Source organism: Bombus pascuorum, chromosome 1 (assembly GCF_905332965.1).
Source record: "Bombus pascuorum chromosome 1, iyBomPasc1.1, whole genome shotgun sequence".
NCBI classification, from domain to species: Eukaryota; Metazoa; Arthropoda; class Insecta; order Hymenoptera; family Apidae; genus Bombus; species Bombus pascuorum.
Window position 1 is genome coordinate 15,790,173 of NC_083488.1, and position 19,502 is coordinate 15,809,674.

The following is a 19,502-nucleotide window of genomic DNA, read 5'->3' on the forward strand; positions in this document are numbered from 1 at the left end:
GAAATTGTGCGGAGAAATCGATGGAATGTGTTTTCACGTTGCATGTTACTCAAGAATTAAATTCGCAATAGAGAACGCTCTAATTGCTTCCGTAGCAGATCAATTAAAAATTATAAATTTAAGGTGAAAGTAATTTATGACTGTATCCTGTAAATTGGGTTTAATTTAGATTGAAACTATTGCAGTTTATTAGAAAAATTGAATTACTAAATATCCATATTATCACAGATTTACTACCAATATTACCATTATAGTTCCAGCATTTATAGTCTTCTCAACAAAAATACATATACGTAAATATACGTATGCTTTCGATTATAAAATGCGATTCTCAAACGTTAATCTTATGAAAATTAACTACTAGAATAAATATAATTTTGATATTATATAAATGACTACGATTTTAAAAGGTGAACCAGTTTAGGAGAAAATTCGCAAATAATGGAGAATGCTGGAACGAAGGTGTAACGTTCTTTTCATTCCAAACAAGACAACCTTGCAGGGAACATATCACGTGGGTGTATAACCGAGACGAGCGCTCAACTCTTAGGACGCAATAGCCTGAGTTGGGCGAGGTCGTGGTAGGTCGTTCGGTCCATACAACGCTCGATGTGAGATAAAGGTGGTCTCGTACGAAACCGAAAGGAACGAATATAAGCTCAATTTATAAACCGGGAACGGCATTCTTTGGTAAAGGCAACAGTCATGCAGAACCTGTCTTCTAATTGCTACGCTACGGAGTCTGCTATGTGCAATATGTACTCGCATATTCAGTAATTCGATTAAATATTATTGCGCGATAAATTCTGTTTTATGTGTAACCAGTTTCAATAGAGTTTACTTTCTATTATACATATTATACTTCTATGTTGAATTCGTTTGCCGAAAATGAAACTCAGAATTCAAATTAATTTAAGAAAAACTTTGTTTATATAATAAATTTATACAAGGAAAATTACAATATATTCCGTGAAATTAAAAGTAATTATGTAATTTTTTGGAAAAGGAATCCATAAGATACAATGATGGATGGAATATATTGCATTAAAAGTTTTAGTTTTAGTTTTAGTTTGTTATTATTAGCCACGTCTGAATTGATAATTATAATAGCTCTTAAAAAGGTTTGTTGCTTTTGTATTTATTACAAAATAAATACAAATTTCGTCATGTAAATTTCAATAATATTCAATGATTATACAAATACAAATTTCAATATTCAAACTATTTAAATAAATACTCCATACTTATATATTTAACATGGATCTGGTCTTTTACTCAGAAAACTACTTTAATTGATTTTAATTTAATGGGATTAAAATATATTCTAATGTTTCCTACATAAGTAAATACTTTTTTTAAATTAATTTGAATCACTACATAATTTGATTTGTCTCTATTCTTCCCAATTTCCATCTTCACAAATAATGATACGTAGTGGACGATATAATTCAATATTTTAAATCCATTTAGATTCAGACACTATCATTCATATACGATATATATAGTTAAATTGTGACAAGTTCGTATAATCTATTTACACTGTTATTTTTTGTCTGTCACCAATAGGATAAGATATATACAAACAAAATTTTCTATTTAAATACAATAATAATACAAGCGATTACTGGGATGCCAATCTCTCGTAGAAGACTCACCCAGTATGTCGGCAGAAAATTCCATCGGAGATCATGCACCTAACTTCACACACGAGGACAATCGCGTACAGCAATCACGCATGCGCTGGCGGACTAAGAACGACAAATTCTCTGGCAGTAGGCGGATCGGTCGTTACGTCGATAGTCTCGGTGCATCGTATTCTCGCAGATGTGCATCCTGTGCACGCACCACTCTTTCTCTCTCTCTTTTTTTTATACACACTTTCTGTACCTCTCTTTTGCACTCTATATGCCCGTCTCCGTGTAAATCGTGAATTCCATCGAGTATCAACTATCGGTCCAAACTCGACGCCGGCCATCTTCTTATTGTTTCTTGTTTGCAATTTCTACGTACATATGTGGCATACCTTCCAGGTATACATGTATATCAATGAGTTCACTAGGTTAACGGTTATCTCCCGATATTCCCTTATTCTCGTATTTCCTTGGACACTCGCGAATCAGAGAAAATTCTTTACGAAACAAGCATAAATACGTAAAAGATATGTTTATAGGTAGGACGCCCGTTCGACAACACGATTCCCGCGATTCTGTGCGAATGGAACGCAGGAATGAAAGGAATTGGAAGGGGGAACGAAGGAATTTTTTTTAATGTGATGAAGTCGTGGGCAAGTGGTCACATAGTTACACTTGTATGTGCACGCGTAGAAAAAAGGTACACCTACTCGAATTTCTCCATGGAAAACTTCATTTTCTTCCTTTGTCGGTCATCGTTTTGATTTTGTGTGATTTGCATTTATTTTCCCTTTTTTTTTTATAAATGGGGTTACGTACAAGTATATTCTGTATACGGTCGTGTACAGCCGTGATTATGAGAGGTAAATAAAAACATATAACCAAATTCCAACATATAACCAAAGAGTTGACTATACAACATTAAGCTATTATTAGGTTTAGCAAACCGATAAAAATATTTTCTATAATAACATAAACTCATCCCTGATAATCATAATTCAACTGTGGCAACTAACTGGTTACTAACTATTAAGTTAAGGTATCATTTGTTGAATAAAGTACGTACTGTAATGTACGTACATGCGCATATATTTTTTCATATTTAAAAAATTGGTTGATTAGTTACTTCATCTCAATAAATTCAGAACTACCTTATGAAATATAGTTAGTCTATATATATAATAGAGTTCGTTGCATTCTGGTTTAATGTTTGTAGCTCGTAAAGTTTCTATAACCTTTATATCTCACGCATTTAATCTACGTGTCAGTTGGGAACGCGTGTCGCTGAAATTACGAAAGCGATCTCGGACTACCGTAGCACAGACTTCTCGTTTACATCGCGTCGAACACGATGTCCATTATCTGTCAAGTGTGGTGTAAACGTAACCTTATAAAACGTCGAGAATAATCATCAATGTCGATGATTATCGACAGTTCGAATCGAGCAGCATGTAATTATTTGCAAGGCGGAATTTTAAAAAAAGTGTCCCATTTCGTTTTCCTTCGTGCTCGTGTTCAAATGTCGAGAACTCAACGATTGCTTAACTTAACCGATGCCTCGTAGATGTGGTGTACGAGTCTATACGATGTAAAGAGAGAGGAAAAGAGAGCTTCGGGGTACGAACGACACGTGAACGGTTCGCCTTTCCATATTATTTATCTCTGGCCGCTTTATTAACGTCCTTCCTCCGCGGCTTATTAAATAAAGCAATTCCCTCCGTAGGTGACCTTTGGCCTCGGCGCAGATCCTGCAGAGATATCAGTTTCGTTTTCACCGTGACGCAGTGGTACGCGCGCACACATCGCAGTACACGCCTTTTGCCTTTTGTAAGTATATACAGTACGACGATTAATTCGTGTCCGTGAGTTCGTTACGCGTTTCGTTTCTCGCTCCTCCGTAGAGCGCTATGGAAGATGATGATACGGTAACTCGTGGTAGAAGTATGATTATATTACGTGTAACTCGAAGGTGCGGATTTACGAGGCATACTCGCGTTAATCTCCAACGTGTTTATCTTATGTTTTTAGGGCCGCAACATTTAAATGGTATGTCGGTCTCGTGACTATATTTTCATGCTTTTTAACGCGTTACCTGAATCCTTTTTTTGCCGTTCGATACGGCGAGTACAATAATAGATATTATACTATGGCTGATATATTATAATTTAATTCAATCTTTCATTCCAAATATAAATAACATATTACATAGGTTAGTCAATAAGTTTGTAGGTAACTTCTCTTTAGTTTCTGTTGTAAAAGAGATATCCAAATATTACTATACGTATAGTGATTATATAGATGCAACACTGTTATTGATGTATACTAATGTATGATATCAATTATAACATAATCATTGCATCAGTCAATTTCACACTTCTGATATGTTAACCTATCAATTAATCAAACAGATACTTATCAAAACAAACGAATTTTGATATCCTTAAAGAAATACGTGCGAACTTATTATACAACCTGACATATTAAAAAACAATAGCTGAACATAAATTTACGTCAGCGATAAGAAATATTTTTTCCATTTATTTCTTAGACAGACGGAATAATTTATTTATTGACCAAACCCCTCATGTAGTCTATAAAATCTTTCACTTGAATCGACACGATACTTCTACGAAACATTTTTCGCGCATAGCAAATGAGCATACACGTACACATAGATAGCTGTATCTCCTATAGTACTGTATAAATTCTCCATTTATATTCACTATTAGGTTCATGCGTATATATGTATCGATCATTAAGAAGCGTATTATCCTAAGTGCGCATGGTAAACGGTATGCATCGATACAGACACGTTCATATGTGCGTACCGTTTACGCCGTCAGTGAGCAATGCTGGCGTTACACCGTAGGTGAAGGTACGATATTGAAAGTATGGTCCCGTTTTGTTTGCGTCGAATTTGTACCGTGTGATCGGGCGTCTGAGTCAAGTGTTTTGGTTCGTGATCGCTGGTATGGCTCGATCGCAGGTATCAGGCGCTAACGACTATTCACATGGGGTGCGAATGTTGTGTGCCTTGGCATCGGTTACGAAAATCTCGAACTCGAGAGGTCCGCATGCAGGTGCAACCAGATGAATAGATATACACCACAGCCACGTATATACGGTGTGGGTGAAGGTAAAATTAGAGACGGAAAGATAAGCGCGTACGGTTGCTCAATAATAATCTAACGTCGCTCGGTTGATTGGAGGCTCACAATGGGCCTCTCCTAGCGTTTTATCGACGGGTGTGCGGCCAACCTACGAGGCCAATAAATTACGCGAGAAATAATGCTTAATAATTCGTACGGTTTTTGCACCGTATAAATCCGCGTCAAGCTCAAGGTTTCGATTCGCTTATTCGCAGCAAGCGAGAGATAGTGTCTATTCATGCATAATGCAGGTAACGAACGTTCTCGGTTCGTGATCCCTGGCCGATGTTTGCTGTTATGTAGTAAAAATGGAACGGACTTTTATACGGTGTAGCACGCGCAAAACACGGAATGTAGGTGAACGAGAGAGCCGATGGTGAAAAGCGATGGCGATGCACAGTTCTTACCGATGTCGTTTAATTAACTAGAATTAATTCATTGGAATTTTTCGTAACGGATGATGCATAGGTTATGCGGGCGATAAATTACATAAGAAGTCTTATTCAGACTAATTAATTACTTAAACAAATTCATGCGGCGTTGTATCGCGTGAAACGAGCAGACTCCATTCGTAATTCACCTTCATTAATTTACATCTAAATATGGTGTAAGTTCGAGCAACTACCATACAGGCATGAATAATCACTCGGTGTCGAGGATTCTTCACGAACTATCGGTAACGTTAGTGAATTGAAATTGTGCACATCCATTTTTGCTACTGTTATACGTTGCCTGTGTTGGACGAGAGCCGGTGAACGTTCGTGTTTTTCATCGATAAGGGATGAGACGATATTACGGTAACATCGATCGAGGCGAACGAGATAGAAACGTCGAAAGAAACGTAGGCAAGATACGCGTAGAAATAACAACCTGTTGCTAAATTAATCGCGTACTAGTCGTCTAAGCTGAGTTCAAACTTGCAGTATATTAATTTAATCTTGTATGAAGAAGCTTACAAGTGGATCTGGTCCTTCTAACGTTATAGGCCGTGTGTTGTTGCATTAGCACTTGTATTGATATATATTAATCACCGGTAAATTACAACTGCGATAGAATGTAAATATTATCTGTTGCTATAAACTACCACTTGTCAGAGACAGAGGTAGGTAAATAGCGAAATATCGCGAAATGCGCGATGAATCGCAAATTGACAAGCTGACTCGTAAATCATGGGATCGTAACTTCCGCTTTATTTCACAGAGAATGGTATCGAACCTGGAGTAGGTTATGGAATAATCGAGTAGATTTTCTGATTTATTTTATCGATGTCTGTATACTACTGTTCATAAGTAGCCGCATACTTTAGCCATTTTGAGTAACAGTAAAACACCCATATGCTCCTTCCAAACGCGTTTTATGCATTATGAAACTTGACGTTCTATAGCAATCATAATCCTTCTTTCATTTTGTTTTGTTTCACGTTCTTTCCTTTAATACGAGTTTTCGTGTCCACGGCATATTCCAAAAAGGGAACCCAGAACGCGTGGTCTCCCTGTGAAGAGTTGCGTGGGCTCCCGTGTTGAATTGCTTCGACTATCCGCACGTGCACTTCAGTGTAAGATTTTTCATTTCCTTCGTAGGAAGGAAGTTTTAAAGCTTTCATGATTTCTGTTTGCCGTTTAGATGGAATGTGACCGATGGCTGAATGCAAAATAACCGACTCTAAAAATCGGTTCTTGCATTGTGTTGCAATTGTAGGTATCTATGGTTATTTCCTTTATGGTTGCTTCTTTTATTTATACTATTATTGATATAATTTCTTCAGATTTATTGGGTAAATTTCAAGTAATAAAATATTAGTCGTATAATATATGATTCATATGTATATGATATAGGAAGATATGAAAATACTACCATTGAACTAACACATATCTAGTGATAATAATTCCAATTATCCACCTATCAATACCATTAATCAGTTGTTTTCAAAAAAGGATTTTCAATTGTACCGACGAGTGCCAGGAAAAAAATACGATATACATAATATGTAATCAGGCTATCGGTCTTGACAAGTGACATGAGCGTGATTAACATCGAAAACAACCGACTCGGTTAACGCGACACGCGTTCCAATAGGACACAGCCGCGCCGGCTCCAGATCGGATCTAGCGAAGTCGGGGCAGCCAAAGCAGCGTACGGGTGCAAATTAAAGGACTGATCTATCGATCCTTTCCTACCTGTCGACGGGTGAGATAGCTAATACTAGTCGAGGAATATATATAATGTGCTTACACTGTCGCTCAAAAGTTAAGGATAGGTCAGTGGAAATATAATGACAAAGTTATGACTCAAATTTAAAAAATTATAGTAAGATAATTATATGAGAATGAATAGCTTAATTTAATTGATTCTGTTTAGAGATCTATTAATTGATTCTGTTTACATTTAACTATTATCAATAACAGAAATTTTTTTTTTTTATTTTATTTTGGTTATTTTACAATTTGTCCTTATGGACATTTGGTAAAGTGTTATATCTTGTTGGTGAAGAAAAAAAAAAATAAAAATAAAAAATAAATATAGCATGTGGGCGGCTACCCCCAGCGGGGTGCCAGCTTCGTTTTTTCTAAGTTATATCTTTTATGAATAACAGAAATTGTTTTCGATCACGAACAATCCTTATCGCTAATGAAAACATATTTCTAATATTGGTAACTAATATTGGTGACAGAAATTATTTTTAATTAGAAGTAATCATTATTAACTATGAGCATATTTTTTGGTTACCAGTACTCGTATCAATACACACAGGCGACGAAAACATTTTTACTTCTTTTTCGATCATCGTCAATTTTTATTAAGATACAATCCTATGGTGAATAATTTGTAACTTTTGAACGATGAAGTATATTAATATGCATTTACGCTCGTGGTATACAACATTAGTATCAGTACACGTACATCACATGAAGAATACGAACGTGACTGTATACAGTAGCCATATATGGGTGCAGAGACGTTAGTGGTCAGTCCAGAACGTGTGTATGGTGATGGTGAAGCGGTGCCACCATCTTTATCTCGGTCACGGCGACTCCGTGAAAGTGAGAGCCGTTTCTCCCTGATGCTTCGACTACCTGCACGTACGCATTATCCAGACAATTCCCCTTCGTTTGCGTGAGCTCTCTCTCTCTTTTCCCTCCTATATTCACTTCTTTTTTTCGTGGCTTTCGCATCTGGGTCGCGGAGCACCAACGATCCGAGATTGATTCGTAACTGGAACTACGTGCTTCTTGCCTGTTGGTGGTCGGAGGAAGAAAGTCGTTCGAGATCTCATTGTCTGATTTAATGCATATTATTCGGATCGAAATGTATGAGATATGTATGTGTGTTGAATTGTTACAGGTATGGGAAAGTTATGTTGTTATATGTTTCCGGATTTAAGAAGATAAGCATCTAGGATTTAGCTCTTAAGAAGATGAAGGAGCAACTGAATGTTTATGAGATTGACAAGTTAAGGTTTGTAATTGAAAGTTTGATTTAATCCAATATGATTTTTATATAATAAAATATTCTCTTATATTGATTCTATACAGCATGTATCATACTATGTGTGACTCACTTCAAGAGTAGACAGGAGATTTCAATGTACGTATTGTGTATGTATCTGGATTTTTAAAAGATTGCGGAATTCTTTGACACGATGACTGCGAAACAAATGCTATTTCGAGCACCGTCTAAGAATGAAACTTTGAAATAAGGTCAGATAGGACACATGTTCGTATCAACCTTTTTCATTGTTTTTGTGCCTCATGTCCACTCCTAAAGTGGTTCCCACGTATTGTGATATATCCTGTAGTTCTAAAACAGAAATAAACCAATATTCTACCGTTTCTCTGTTTGATTGGGGGAAAGAGGATGATAAACGGTCTTGTAATACGATTTCAAATATGATATATTGTTTCATATCATGGCAACCCCAACATAATAATAATAATTGAAACATTTTGAGCGATTTTTACATTTGTGAGATGTAATCTATAATTTCTTACAAATTCTGTACAAAATTATCATCAATAAGCAACTTTTTTGCCCAAAGTATTCAACATTGTACCAACTTGAAGCTACCTCATGAAGTTATAAAAACTACGAAACAGAATATGAAATTAAAATCAAGACAATTTTTCATTGCGTTCGACTCTTCAGGTGTCCCTGACGTGTACTGTCATCCCGTTGGTCGCACCGGTGGTATTCTTGCGCGTACATGCACGTCCACAATCGGTTTCCTCCGTTTTTGTCTCGTACCACGCGGCTTCCATGTATCTCCCGATCTGTCATGGCAAGTTGACGTACGCACGGTATACGTGTCACGACGCGACAACGCGTCGCGTGTATCGTGTTCAACGCAACTGTCGCCAGTATCATCGTTCCTCCGTGGACATGAAATATTCGCAGAAATGTTCGTCGATCGATCTTAACGATCTGTCGTGAAACATACGAAAAGAGTACGCGTGCAGGAATCATCTTTAAACGATCCTGACAAAAGAACGTAAATGACCGGAACGTCGTCGATCATTTCCTACGAGACAGTCCGCATCCTCAGGTTAATGTATAATGTCGCAATTACGGTTATAAATAGTACATTGCGTGATGTGTTAAATGCTAAACCTAATCCGGTTATCATGTTCGATAGCGACCTTTTTCAGGCGCCTGAATGTTTGGAAATCTTACGAATCTATAAAATTCTTGGTTGCTTTATCGTATATCAATTAATTAATTTTCACTTTCAGTGGAAATTCGAAGATTTTAAGGCGATTGTTTTTAGAGTGTAGCGGCACATGACTCAACGAAAGATTCGAATCGGGAGAGATTCATATTTTTGTGCCTTGGAATGTCAACGTTGTTTTGGTTTGCTAGGTTCAAAGGTAAACAAACTCCGGACAAAACATTATCGCCGTTATTTGTAATCGTCAACCGGAGTTAAATTTGAACTTTTTACAATACCACCTGTCGATACAAATAGACGAACGTGCTCTCTAGGACGATCATTATAGCGAGTCATACAGTCGAATAGCAAGCGACGATTACGACCGGCATACACTATCTCAGTACTTGTACTTAAAGTGATTTTAATGTATACTGACTATTACAATTTTATCACTCGTCTCTTCAATAAATCAACACGTATAATAATTCACCTCAGAGAATGATTGGAAAGAGGAGTGTTGATTTGGAAAAGGTGAATCTGGCTATATTCTTTAAGAGGTTTTAATAGTAATTACTGTTGCTACATAAACAATACTAACAGTATTCTGTATCATTGGAATTAATGATAGAAAAGCTTCTTCATGTTATCGATCATTTGTCATTAGGTATTGGCCTCTGATCGATATTAAATTGAAATAACAGTGTTGTTAAATTTACTAGCACAATCAATCTTCGTTCCTTTTAAGCGTAGTTGAAAAGAATAGCCGTTGGCAAAAAAGAATTTCGACGATTTATTATCTTGCAACATTCAATAATACCAGAAGTCACAATCGTGACTAATATCTATATCTCTTATTTTGTCTCATCTTATCTTGATTTTGACAGAAGGAAGCAGACATACTTATTTTGTTCAAAAAGGATTTATGCAAAAATATTATGCTACAGATACTATATTTTACATTATTTTCTGTGTAATTACATATTATTTTTACTTAAACGTTCTTCCATGATATAATATCTGTATCAGCGATCGAAACTTTTTCGCAGACAAATCAAACTGTAACAAACTTAAAAAGTCGGCAACGACCGACGCAAGTATGATTCATCGAAGCAACTTTTCTGCATAGCATCCTTCAGGAAATTGGTTGTAGTCGATTGGTCTTTTCTTCATTGGGTCTGATCTTTTTCCACGGAATTATTAATTCTCCGCCATTATCTGATTACGATCGTTCAATTAAAATACACCCTGTAATTCGAACCTGATCCATGAAGAAGCATTTACACGTCGACTATTAAGCTTCGAGACTCGTTGCTCGGAACGTGTCGATACGTCCACCACTGCATATTCATTTTCTTTCTTTTTTTTCTACCCGGTGAATATCGTCGTTTTCGTTTTTCCTAACACTGCGTCCACTCCAACCGATCAGTCAAGTCGTTATCTTTTTCAAGTCTATCGAGGAAACGTATTGAAACAGAATGACAGCGATCGAACTTTTCAAGCTTTGATAGATTAACAGTGAATTTTCTATTTGCTGTCCGTGAACCTCCTTTACAAGTTATGAGATGGCTACCAGTGTTCAGCCTGTTCGTTTAATGTATTTAATAACGTATACAGGTATAAGAGTAAGCTTTGAAGATGCAAGATATCGAACGTTAGGAGCCTGAGATTATATGAATATCTAATATGTTGATTTTTAAATATTGCTTCGGAAAAATGGAAAAATAAGAAGAGCACTATAAAACTTTTCAGAGAGTCCAATTTAGATTTTTTATACGTTTTGTTTATTTTATGTTTCTTATGATATCGTGGTAATCTTTATAGTTATACTACGCTGAATTGAATTCTTATCTACACTTCATCAAATTAAATTCCTATCTATTACTTCTATCAACTGCATTCGCAATCTGCTATAGATTGAATTTAGTTTATATGTAATGTAATAATCATCTTTCGAGGTATGTTATTTAGAAATTATTTTTTACTAAAATTTAAAACTTTGGAACAAAGCGTTAAAAAGTGAAATGATCTGCTGTATAATTATATACGTATTTATAATCTTATTTATAGTTCATTAAATTAAAAGAAAAATGAAACCTTATTCCTTCAAACAACAATACATTTGCAAGTATCTGATTATATATACAAAAATACAATTCTCTCACAGTTATCTTTTATAGATATCGTACGTGTCATACATTTTGAAATATGTTAAAATTTAATTAGTTCTATACTGAGAGTCGATCATGATGATCTTAGTAAAGTTTGAAACAAATTCGAAAATGTATTAAAGCTTTGATGTTCAAGTGGACTCATTTTTATAATTAATCATAATCAAGGCAACTATTTATACCATATTCTGCATATTTACTAAACGTATATGTGTAATTTTTATGTACATAGATATATTTCAAGATTAGTTGCACATTCTATCACTACGATTATGACAGTTACGTCTCATTAATGAAATGAAATTTTAAGAAGTATAACGCACATAATATATTCATAAAAATATTTTACCGTAAATGTTCAAATACTTTCATGAGTTACTGTATATACAAATTATTTGCAGAGTGGCTGTAAACATAGCGCCCACACGTCTCGCGTCAGAAAAGTCATTAAAATCCCTCGGCGTATTCATATTCGGAATTTCATCTCGCCCGCGCAACAATGAACCTGTTCGTCGCTTTGAAAGCAACCACGTACAAACACGGAGAGACTTTCGATTCGTTTCAGGAAATTCTTCGCTTTCGCGTCGCTCAGGATATTATTCAACAAATTATCGCTTTCAGTCCAGCACCGCCGTCCTTCGGGAGGTTGTTTCGAAACATATCCGTTTTATCTGCGATCGGGGACTTTCTTCGAGGTGGATCGTGATATCCCCCGCACAGGGAACACAGATCTACCACTAGATGCCTTCAGAATCTCTCGGCGCGCTCGCTATCTACGACGTTCATCTGGCAACGGATCGCGGTATCACTAATACACAGGCTCATTTAGATTTATGCACCGGGAGCGCGACACATTCCGCGCCGAGACACTGTCATCCTCCGTGTACTTGCAGAAAATCTTTAACCGTTCTTCTACGACTCTCTACATGTATAGTGATATATGGCGCACTGCGATTTTTAACCCTGTTGCGTCCATTCGATCATTTTCCATCGAATCGTATTTTTCTATTGTTAGAAAATTTCTTAATCCGCCAGCCACGGCGATTTCATATTTTCTATACAGAATCGCGGATGAAATTTACAGTATAAGTATTTAGACACTTTGCGATGTTAACTTAAATAGGATGTTTTTTGCTGCTTTCATTTTTTCTTCTTTGTCTTATTATAAATTTGCCAATTCATTCGTGTTATATGAGACTTAAGATGTAAGGTACTAAATGAAGTAAAATTTGTTAGAGTTTTGCAATAATGTATTTATAACTGATAATGTATATCTTGTATATGTTTATCAAACGAATGACGCGATCATAGCATGATCAATGGAAATGAACAGAGTAAATAGCAAATTCGGTGTCGCCAGCGGCTAAAAATATGAAAACATTACCATTGATATTCTTAGAATATCAACTTTTTCGTATTAGTCACTGTAAGACAGAGATATTACATAGAGCCAAACTTTGGAATAATTTACAGTTAACAATTGCAATTTTTTTATTTCTGACAATGAAACAATATTTGAAATGCTCCGATATTTCGATCTTAAATTGATCAGTCAAAATATAAATTAGAAATATAAAATTTTTATTTTTCAAATACATATAGAACTGGCTCGTGCGACAAACTATGTAGCAGCTTACAGGAATCATTTTCTTCAAATTTTGAACGCTTATCTCGTGCTCGTACGTTTGTCCTAAGGCTGTATCGTAAGTACATGTTTCGTTTGTAATAACTACACGAGGTTCGAGACCGGACGGAAGAAAGGATTGCAAGAGACAGATCTATCTTCCAGCTGGATGTGCTGGGCTAGATAAATGCGTCTGCGATGCAGTTACGTGTTAGTGAGTCAGTGGAGCTTCGTTTCTGTTCCTTTGGGACGTGTTTCTGTTGTCGGCTTCGTACAAGCTGTGTAGGTGGTTTTGGAACTGGGTGCTCGGTATTTTTTCATCAGTGAAAGTGGAAGTAATGGTAGTTGCATGGGTGATTGAAAAATTGGGTGTCCTTTGAGAGACAAGTGTTTTTAGAAAAATTTGCGATAATTTAACGGTTATTGTTTTGTCAGATATAGGCATAGATTTAAGGCTGAACACGTTATTGAAAACGTTTAACGTGAAATAGAGAAACAGTATAATTTAGTAAATAAAGAGGTGCCCCAATTTTTATGGCTTTCGTAGTTGTAATTGCCATAGAGTATTTCAACAGAAGAACCTTCATTTTGGTAATCGTAGTTTATTTTATTAAATTTTAGAAAATTTTTAATTTTTTTATTCCATCAATTTGATTAAATTTATTCTCTTCTATATAGATCATTTAGTTAATTTAAGTAATTCATTTATATAGCTTAAATTTCTATATAATACAATCATTGTGTCATTACTTGCGACATTGTAATACACGTACAAGTTTTTACAACGATCTAATGTGTTCGAATGTCAACAATGATATTATAAAACCTTAAATCATCGTCTTATGTTTGTTAATATATATTCAAAATGTTGTAGGCCAACAATTTGAAAAAATACAAAAGGTTTCCAAAAATGTGTAACATTGATCTATATATTCATTACTGTTGAGGTCATCTGATAGAGGAACGCGTGGATAAATTTGTAATAGAAACATATATTGAAGTAAGTACAGCACTAGCAGCGTTACATGTTGATACATTTATAACAAAACACATTACCAAAAAATTAACCTTGGTGTACAACTCTAACTAAAAGTTACAAGAAACAGCAATAAAAATCTACTTATATCTCTTTTGTTTGTAGACCTTGTAACCCAAAACAACATTCCATATTCAAGAGCACAATAATATGGACCTCTCCCTTTTTAAATTTTTTGCTTCACTAAATTCTATTTTCTTCGTAACGACGGTGTCCAGGTCACGGGTGTACAAAAGAAAAAGATGTAGAGTTTTCCTAGAAATAATTACTTCTACAATTACAATTCCCTAATGATAGGAAACGAATCAATCTTGTTCATTTTTGGTCCAAACAAATTGATTCAAAACATTAAAAAAAATGTCCTCCCACAGTATCGCGTATATTGCCAGTTCCAAGTAGCAATTCCATCACACTCTGTATTTCCATGCAGCCTAGACGACGAACAATGCGAGTTTCAGGGGATTTGTTGTCACGGCGTGGTGAGTTACATGGCTCGAATCCACCACGCCTAGCCGTGCATAAGCCGGTCCCTTATCCGACCGGAGGAAAACGATGTTTTAAGCCGTTGCTTCGTTCGTTCCTTCTACTCTAGCGCAAGTTGAGCGGATCGCGCCGCTTCGAGGCAGATTTATAAGCCGCGAAGGTGACGCACGCCTCATCGACGTAGACAGGATGGCGTTGTGTGTGCTATTGTGTGCAACGTTACGCGCGCGTTATCGCCCGACTATGAAATAATCGCGTGATTCCCCGGAATCGGTAAGCAACTTGTTATTATCCTGTCGCGTTCGCTCGCGCGCGCGGCGCCAGTCGCTTTATGATATACCGGCAACCGGCCATCGATCTCGTACGATCTCATGATTTATTCTGGCTTGATGGTACGAAGCGTTTTTGCCGCGGTGTGAATAGGTTACGAGCACTTGAGAGGATCTCTTCGAGCGTAACGAAAGACAAACGGGTTTTGAATGGTTAAAAATGTTATGAATTTAACCCTTTCGGCGCTACGAACCCATATATGCGTCCTGAAAAATCGTTCAATATGGGCTATAAACGTGGTACCAGTTATACCATTCCGAATAATTGAAGTTAAAATATCTGTTACATTAATGGTCTTTCTATCTGTACAGGATAATATATTTCTTCTACAGTATTAGTAGTATTATTCTATCGTATTAGTAATAACAAATATATGATTCTATTAAGAAGGACGATTTTGACAGTCGCGTGTCCTCTACGCATTCTCCTACAAGAAAACTAATTACGTTAAATTATTTTCTTCTCATTCAACTATTATCTTCTCATTAAAATCGTTACATACGTAATAACCGGAGTGATTTTCCGTATACATCATGAAAACTTAGAATTTAGTAATATCTAGAGTATACAAGTACATTTTCTTCTGTTAGATATTAATTAATTTATTTCTATTTCGACCTTTTTCACCTGGAAATGAATTTGGCTCACAATTCTTTACGCTCATCCTTCCATACTTCTTATACTCGAAGCTATTACACACTAACCTAGTCGTAAGTTTAGTTCACCTATTCTTTACTGAAGTTTACTTAATCCATTCTCTGAATACTTTAATTAATTCTAACTTGTTCTGTTAAATATACAAAATATATAAATACACAAGGTCTTTCATTTTGTCCACCACTTTTATCCCTATGCACGATAATGTATATCTTACGTTTCACTGAAGTCCATTCTTCTCGTGCACACAGATGAAACTGCTCCGTTGTTAAAGGGTTAACGATGAAACGAGCGTGACCGCGAAGTGTAACACCCGCGCTCATGCGATTTAAAACGGCGTTTTTTTCACCTGGGATAAGGTCGACTGCTGTCTAGGCGTGGTAGATCAGCGCGGCCCACCTTTCTACGGCAACTGTATACCTTGACAGAGAGAGGAACAACACGGTAGACGGAGATGGAATCTCATTGTTCTCCGCGTTTATGTGCAAATACGAAGGTTGCGATACTAAAAGGCGTGCCGTGGTGAAAAATCGCGCATGATCGGGATGCTCGTAAATCGTCGTTGTAATGATTATTTATAACAGGCGCGTAGCCGCGTTTACGGCTACGCTATCCTGACTCGTGGGGACAGTTAACATTTAATAACGTTTCAATTACGCCGCTCAATGATTGTGCCACTTTCTGTTCGACGAGCGTTAAATCATGCTAGATTGCGTGGAATGCGCCTGCACGCATTGTGCGTGCCAAGCATATGTCGAACACGATTGTTCGCTCAGATATTAACGCATTGTGATTGATATTCGCGTACGCGGCAAATCGAGATCAGTAAAGCGGGTAAGGAGGTGCACACGTAAGTGGGATGCAGCGAGCAATTTCTTGGAAGATCATAGAACTGTTGCTTCAATTTCATACACTACCGCTCAAAAGTATACCGATACTTGTTTATTTTTGATAGAACATAATTGGAATGTAGTTAGAAAATTCCAGATAGGAATTCTCGCGATGATTTTGTTCTTTGTTCAAGTTATCGTGGAATATACTGATATGATAAAATTTATTTTTGAATGTTACGTAATAAAAGAATTCGCATTTCTAAGTATCAATCTGTAAAAGAGATTCTGGAGTGTTGCTTTTTATGTCAGTGTGATATATTATTATATGCAGTTGTATTATAATTTACTATAAAGGAATATGTAGTATCGTCTAATTATATTATAACGCGTTTGGCACTTTATATTAGTTACTTATTGAAAGTATTACAAGTTTTGGGGATATAATTACCTTTTTAATTTAAATAGTTCAATTAATATCATTGTCAGTCACTAGACACTTTTGTGATACCACTGGTAAGTCTAGTCAATTACCAATGATCCCAACGCATTTGGCACTTCATATTATTTACTTATTGAAAGTATTACAAGTTTTGGGGATATAATTACCTTTTTAATTTAAATAGTTCAATTAATATCATTGTTAGTCACTAGACACTTTTGTGATACCACTGGTAAGTCTAATCAATTACCAATGATCCCAACGCATTTGGCACTTTATATTATTTACTTATTGAAAGTATTACAAGTTTTGGGGATATAATTACCTTTTTAATTTAAATAGTTCAATTAATATCATTGTCAGTCACTAGACACTTTTGTGATACCACTGGTAAGTCTAGTCAATTATCAATGATCCCAACGATAAGTAACATATCAAATTAGTGTATGTCAGAAAAGATATCGTTAGAATGGATAGAGCGTGATGATCTTATCTGATACTATCACAAGATTATTTTTGTGAATGTTAAGTTCGTTATGGTATTGTTACATATGTCAATTTTGGATGAATATGTATGCATCTATAATACGCATATAGTTTTACCTTCTTGTTCGGTGTACACTTTAATGTAACACAAGTGCATGGTATTTTGATTATATACATTGCTCCACTTTGTCCAGTCCACGTTTTACCGCCTAGTTTTAGTTTAGTTACACAAAAGAATAGATAACGCGAGAAGTGGCGCTGAGAAAACGAAGCATTGAATTTGTTCTCCAATATGAATGGGTTGAAGGAATGTTACATACTTATACTGTGGGTAAATTTTCCTCGACTTAATGTTGAGAAATGGTGCTCTTCAACAAAGAACGATAGATGATCTACGTATGTAGGTAATTGTAAGAACCTAGACAAAGAGTTACTTGATAACTGATATAGATAGTAATGGTCTAACAATCTAGGTAAACTAATTAAACGTGTTCGAAAAAGATTTTCTATAACTACTACTTGTACCTTGCTTTAACTTAATAAATAGCATAAGATCGGTATCGTTGGAAAGTGAAAGGAGCTTGAACTTATCGTTTCTCGAATCAGAATTTAAAAACTCATTAAATAAGCGGGCTAAAAAAAAAGAAAGGGACTGAAAAAATGTTGTAATTTAGCGCAGGAAACATGTAGGCCAAGATAAAGAATGGTGTTTATTCGCAAATAAAGGCTTTTAATTTGGTGTCGGAGTAAGAAGCTGACATTGTAACGCCATTACACAATAGTACATTCACCAGGGTGATTCACAGAAGACTGATACCTTAAATTTAAAACAATGTCGACAAGACTAGCAAAAATCGTAGGTTCGCTGATGTGTCAAGCGCGATCGTAACATTGTTCTTGAGCAGTCTCAAGAAAAAAGTATATTATTTATGTCTTTTTCAAGACTGAAACGCGTAGCAATTTACATTCACTGTAATTATTTTTAATTATTTGAATTTCATTCTTTTCTTAGATTCTTCTAGATACTTTATTAAACACAGATTAACGACAAAGATAATAGATATGAATAGACAATAAAAATACGAATTTGCATAATTATCCACTATACGTAATAACAGAAACAAAAGTATTTCATCAAATAAAAGCACGTCGGTAAAACTGGATACCACTTAAATTTGATACATATTCTGAAATCATAACTTACCCCCGTTAAAAATTCATTCTATAATCGTCTTTAATATACGACTGATCGCACGATTCCTCGAGATTTATGTGACAAACTTTTTCGCCTGCGTTTTGCAAGAGGATATCACGTTATGGCGGTAAATTCGAAGCGATCGGACGCGCGTAGGTATAATTGCGGATACATGGAGGGCACGCCGATGATTATTAAGTAAGAGACACCTGTCAGACCAAACGAACGGACCACGGCGTTTGCGAAATCCTGCCTCGAAAACTATCCGTGGCAACGCTACGTTCTGACAACCACTGATTTCATTCCACAAGGCGTCAGAACCGATTTACGGCGCGACATGAATGCCGATAACCTGGCACTGTGCATAACTCATTTTCTTCGTGGCAGCATAGAGCGTGGTGCGCGAGCCTGTCTGATCTGTGAACGCTTTTTCCTCGCCTGGCGCCGTAAAACGACTAATTTCGTCGAACTTTAAAGTTGGTGTCGGTGAAATGTAATCAGGTGTTGTAATCAGGAAACGGCTCGAGCCGTTCCTTATCGATTTTTCATGAAATGTTACTGTTTTTTTTTCTTTTTTTTTTTTTTTTGGAAATATTAGCGTGTAAAGTTTCGTTGCATAATGTCAGGTTACACGAAGTGAATGTTAATAATATGGATAGAGAATAATGGCGAATGCTGTCGGTAGATGTAAAATGGCAGTGAATGTTATCAGTATAAATCATGTACATTATGTTCTGATGTATTAGCAAACCTATTAGTCTCGTATGAAGCGTGATGATTTAACCGAAATCTTAAGAAAGTAATTAATTAGTTGGAATTTTGTATT

The 19,502-nt window shown here is 36.0% G+C and overlaps 1 protein-coding gene and 1 long non-coding RNA gene across 6 annotated transcripts in view; one reads left to right on the forward strand and one right to left on the reverse strand.

The window, feature by feature from the left end:
- LOC132906072 (uncharacterized) overlaps window positions 1–19,502 on the reverse strand; it is a 169,364-nt gene that overhangs the window by 78,108 nt on the left and 71,754 nt on the right. The window lies entirely within an intron of this gene.
- The window catches only part of LOC132906362 (uncharacterized), a 152,078-nt gene continuing 134,639 nt past the window's right edge, over window positions 2,064–19,502 (forward strand). For 2 of the 3 annotated variants that reach the window (XR_009657967.1, XR_009657966.1), the window contains exons 1-2: window positions 3,173–3,268; window positions 3,355–3,458. This is a non-coding gene — a long non-coding RNA (uncharacterized LOC132906362). Of the gene's footprint in view, window positions 2,495–3,172; window positions 3,269–3,354; window positions 3,459–19,502 lie in introns of those variants that run through there. The other variant, XR_009657968.1, reaches the window with a different exon arrangement.